Source organism: Dama dama, unplaced genomic scaffold, assembly GCF_033118175.1.
Source record: "Dama dama isolate Ldn47 unplaced genomic scaffold, ASM3311817v1 ptg000020l, whole genome shotgun sequence".
Classification (NCBI taxonomy): domain Eukaryota; kingdom Metazoa; phylum Chordata; class Mammalia; order Artiodactyla; family Cervidae; genus Dama; species Dama dama.
Window position 1 is genome coordinate 5,395,188 of NW_026870875.1, and position 5,708 is coordinate 5,400,895.

Here is a 5,708-nt window from a genome sequence, read left to right on the forward strand (position 1 = left end):
AGGTGTGAAATACATGAGGAGCATGAAACAGGTGAAAAATAGGAGGAGCATGAAGCGGTGTTCAAAAACACTAAAGCTTGAAAGGTGTGAAAAATATGAAGAGCTTTAAAGGGTGTCAAAAATATGAGGAGCATGAAACGTTCTGAAAAATAGGAGGATCATGAAACGTTGTTCAAAACATGAAGAGCTTGAAAAGGTGTGAAAAATATGAAGAGCCTCAAAACGTGTCAAAAATATGAGGAGTATGAAACGGTCTGGAAAATAGCAGGAGCATGAAGCGGTGTTGAAAAAGATGAAGAGCCTGAAAACGTGTGAAAAATATGAAGAGCTTCAAAACTATGAAAAATATGAAGAGCTTCAATAGGTGTGAAAAACGTGAAGAGATTCCAAATGTGTCAAAAATGACATGAGCATGAAACGGTCTGAAAAATACGAGGAGCATGAAGCGGTGTTGAAAATCATGAAGAGCCTGAAAAGGTATTAAAAATATGAAGAGCCTCAAAACGCGTCAAAACATGAGGAGCATGAAACGGTCTGAAAAATAGGAGAAGCATGAAATGGTGTTCAAAAACATGAAGAGCCTGAAAAGCTGTGAAGAATATGAAGAGCTTCTAAAGGTGTGAAATACATGAGGAGCATGAAACGGTATGAAAAATATGAGGAGCATGAAGCAGTGTTCAAAAACATGAAGAATCGGAAAAGATGTGAAAAATATGAAGAGCTTCATAAGGTGTGAAAATTATGAGGAGCATGAAACGGTATGAAAAATATGAGGAGCATGAAGCAGTGTTCAAAAACATGAAGAGCCTGAAAAGGTGTGAAAAATATGAAGAGCTTCAAAAGGTTGGAAATACATGAGGAGCATGAAACGGTCTGGAAAATAGGACAAGCATGAAGCGGTGTGGAAAAACATGAAGAGCCTGAAAACGTGTGAAAAATATGAAGAGCTTAAAAGCTGTGAGAAATATGAAGAGCTTCAAAAGTTGTCAAAAATATGAGGAGCATGAAACGGTCTGAAAAATATGAGGAGCATGAAATGATCTGAAAACAGGAGGATGATGAAGCCGTGTTGAAAAACATGGGGAGCCTGATAATGTGTGAAAAATATGAAGAGCTTCAAAAGGTGTCAAAAATATGAGGAGAATGAAACGGTCTGAAATATTGGAGGAGCAAGAAACAGAGTTCAAAAACATGAAGATTCAGAAAAGGTGTGAAAAATATGAAGAGCTTCAAAAGTTGTCAAAAATATGAGGAGCATGAACGGTCTGAAAAATAGGAGGAGCATGAAGCGGTGTTGAAAAATATGAAGAGCCTGAAAAGGTGTGAAAAATATGAAGAGCTTCAAAAGGTGTCAAATATATGAGGAGCATGAAACGGTCTGAAAAATAGGAGGAGCATGAAGCGGTGTTCAAAAACATGAAGAGCCTGAAAAGGTGTGAAAAATATGAAGAGCTTCAAAAGGAGTCAAATATATGAGGAGCAGGAAACGGTCTGAAAAATAGGAGAAGCATGAAGTGGTGTAGAAAAACATGAAGACCCTGAAAAGGTGTGAAAAATATAAAGAGCTTCAAAAGGTGTCAAAATATGAGGAGCATGAAACTGTCTGCAATATAGGAGGAGCATGAAAAGGTGTTAAAAAACATGAAGAGCTTCAGAAGGTGTGAAACATATGAGGAGCATGAAACGGTCAGAAAAATAGGAGGAGCATGAAGCGGTATTCAAAAACATGAAGAGCCTGAAAAGCTGAGCAATTATGTCAAGCTTCAAAACGTGTGAAAAATATGAGGAGCATGAAACTGTCTGAAAAATAGGAGGAGCATGAAGCGGTGTTAAAGAACATGAAGAGCCTGAAAAGGTGTGAAATATATGAAAAGCTTCAAAAGGCGTGAAAATTACAAGGAGCATGAAACGGTCTGAAAAATAGGAGGAGCATGAAGCGGTATTCAAAAATATGAAGAGCCTGAAAAGCTGTGAAATTATGTCAAGCTTCAAAAGGTGTGAAAAATATGAGGAGCATGAAACTGTCTGAAAAATGGAGGAGCAGGAAACGGTGTGAAAAATAGGGGGAGCATGAACTGGTGTAGAAAAACATGAAGACCCTGAAAAGGTGTGAAATATATGAAGAGCTTCAAAAGGTGTCAAAATATGAGGAGCATGAAACTGTCTGAAATATAGCAAGAACATGAAAAGGTGTTAAAAAACATGAAGAGCCTGAAGAGATGTGAAAAATATGAAGATCTTCAAAAGGTGTCAAAAATATGAGGATCATGTAACGGTCTGAAAAATAGGAGGAGCATGAAGCGGTGTTGAAAAACATGAACACCCTGAAAAGGTGTGAAAAATATGAAGAGCTTCAAAATGTGTCAAAATATGAGGATCATGAAACTGTCTGAAATATAGGAGGAGCATAAAAAGGTGTTAGAAAACATGAAGAGCTTCAAAAGGTGTGAAACATATGAGGAGCATGAAACGTTCAGAAAAATAGGAGGAGCATGAAACGGTGTTAAAAAACATGAAGAGCTTCAAAATGTGTGAAACATATGAAGAGCTTCAAAAGGTGTCAAAAATATGAGGAGCATGAAACGGTCTGAAAAATAGGAGAAGAATGAAGTGGTGTTGAAAAACATGAAGAGCCTGAAAAGGTGTGAAAAATATGAAGAGCTTCAAAAGGTGTCAAAAATATGAGGAGCATGAAACGGTCTGAAAAATAGGAGGAGCATGAAGCGGTGTTGAAAAACATGAAGAACCTGAAAAGGTGTGAAAAATATGAAGAGCATCAAAAGGTGTCAAAAATATGAGGAGCATGAACGGTCTGAAAAATTGGAGAGGCATGAAGCAGTGTTGAAAAGCATGAAGTGCCTGAAAATCTGTGAAATTAAGACAAGCTTCAAAAGGTGTGAAAAATATGAGGAGCATGAAACGGTCTGAAAAATACGAGGAGCATGAAGCGGTTTTAAAAAACATGAAGAGCTTCACAATGTGTGAAACATAAGAAGAGCTTCAAAAGATGGGAAATACATGAGGAGCATTAAACGGTCTGAAAATATGAGGAGCATGAAACGGTGTTCAAAAACATGAAGAGCCTGAAAAGGTGTGAAAAATATGAAGAGCTTCAAAAGATGTGAAATACATGAGGAGCATTAAACGGTCTGAAAAATATGAGGAGCATGAAACGTTGTTCAAAAACATGAAGAACCTGAAAAGGTGTGAAAAATATGAAGAGCTTGAAAACGTGTGAAAAATATGAGGAGTATTAAACGGTCTGAAAAGTAGGAGGAGCATGAAGCGGTGTTTAAAAACATGAAGATCCTGAAAAGTTCTGAAAAATATGAAGAGCTTCAAAAGGTGTGAAATGCATGAGGAGCATGAAAGGTCTGAAAAATAGGAGGAGCATGAAACGTTGTTCAAAAACATGAAGAGCCTGAAAAGGTTTCAAAAATAGGAAGAGCTTAAAAAGGTGTCAAAAATATGATTGACATGAACGGTCTTAAAAACAGGAGGAGGATGAAGTGGTGTTGAAAAACATGAAGAGCCTGAAAAGGTGTGAAAAATGTTAAGAGCTTAAAAATGTTTCAAAAATATGAGGAGCATGAAACGGGCTGAAAAATAGGAGGAGCATGAATTGATGTTGAAAAACATGAAGAGCCTGAAAAGGTGTGAAAAATATGAAGAGCTTCAAAAGGTGTCAAAATATGAGGAGGATGAAACGTTCTGAAAAATAGGAGGAGCATGAAGTCATGTTGAAAAACATGAAGAGCCTGAAAAGGTGTGAAAAATATGAAGAGCTTCAAAAGGTGTCAGAAATTTGAGGAGCATGAAACGTTCTGAAAAATAGGAGGATGATGAAACGTTGTTCAAAAACATGAAGAGCTTGAAAAGGTGTGAAAAATATGAAGAGCCTCAAAACGTGTCAAAAATATGAGGAGTATGAAACGGTCTGGAAAATAGCAGGAGCATGAAGCGGTGTTGAAAAAGATGAAGAGCCTGAAAACGTGTGAAAAATATGAAGAGCTTCAAAATTATGAAAAATATGAAGAGCTTCAATAGGTGTGAAAAATGTGAAGAGATTCAAAATGTGTCAAAAATGACATGAGCATGAAACGGTCTGAAAAATACGAGGAGCATGAAGCGGTGTTGAAAATCATGAAGAGCCTGAAGAGGTGTTAAAAATATGAAGAGCCTCAAAACGCGGCAAAACATGAGGAGCATGAAACGGTCTGAAAAATAGGAGGAGCATGAAGTGGTGTTGAAAAACATGAAGAGCCTAAAAATGTGTGAAAAATATGAAGAGCTTCAAAAGGTCTCAAAAATATGAGGAGCATGAAACGGTCTGAAATACAGGAGGATCATGAAGCCGTGTTGAAAAACATGGGGAGCCTGAAAAGGTGTGAAAAATATGAAGAGCTTCAAAAGGTCTCAAAAATATGAGGAGCATGCAACGGTCTGAAAAATAGGAGAAGCATGAAATGGTGTTCAAAAACATGAAGAGCCTGAAAAGCTGTGAAGAATATGAAGAGCTTCTAAAGGTGTTAAATACATGAGGAGCATGAAACGGTATGAAAAATATGAGGAGCATGAAGCAGTGTTCAAAAACATGAAGAACCGGAAAAGATGTGAAAAATATGAAGAGCTTCATAAGGTGTGAAAATTATGAGGAGCATGAAACGGTATGAAAAATATGAGGAGCATGAAGCAGTGTTCAAAAACATGAAGAGCCTGAAAAGGTGTGAAAAATATGAAGAGCTTCAAAAGGTTGGAAATACATGAGGAGCATGAAAAGGTCTGGAAAACAGGACAAGAATGAAGCGGTTTGAAAAAACATGAAGAGCCTGAAAACGTGTGAAAAATATGAAGAGCTTAAAAGCTGTGAGAAATATGAAGAGCTTCAAAAGTTGTCAAAAATATGAGGAGCATGAAACGGTCGGAAAAATATGAGGAGCATGAAATGATCTGAAAACAGGAGGATGATGAAGCCGTGTTGAAAATCATGAAGAGCCTGAAAAGGTGTGAAAAATATGAAGAGCTTCAAAAGGTGTCAAATATATGAGGAGCATGAAACGGTCTGAAAAATAGGAGGAGCATGAAGCGGTGTTCAAAAACATGAAGAGCCTGAAAAGGTGTGAAAAATATGAAGAGCTTCAAAAGGAGTCAAATATATGAGGAGCAGGAAACGGTCTGAAAAATAGGAGAAGCATGAAGTGGTGTAGAAAAACATGAAGACCCTGAAAAGGTGTGAAAAATATAAAGAGCTTCAAAAGGTGTCAAAATATGAGGAGCATGAAACTGTCTGCAATATAGGAGGAGTATGAAAAGGTGTTAAAAAACATGAAGAGCTTCAGAAGGTGTGAAACATATGAGGAGCATGAAACGGTCGGAAAAATAGGAGGAGCATGAAACGGTGTTAAAAAACATGAAGGGATTCAAAAGGTGTGAAACATATGAAGAGCTTCAAAAGGTGTCAAAAATATGAGGAGCATGAAACGGTCTGAAAAATAGGAGAAGAATGAAGTGGTGTTGGAAATCATGAAGTGCCTGAAAAGGTGTGAAAAATATGAAGAGCTTCAAAAGGTGTCAAAAATATAAGGAGCATGAAACGGTCTGAAAAATAGGAGGAGCATGAAGCGGTATTCAAAAACATGAAGAGCCTGAAAAGCTGTGCAATTATGTCAAGCTTCAAAAGGTGTGAAAAATATGAGGAGCATGAAACT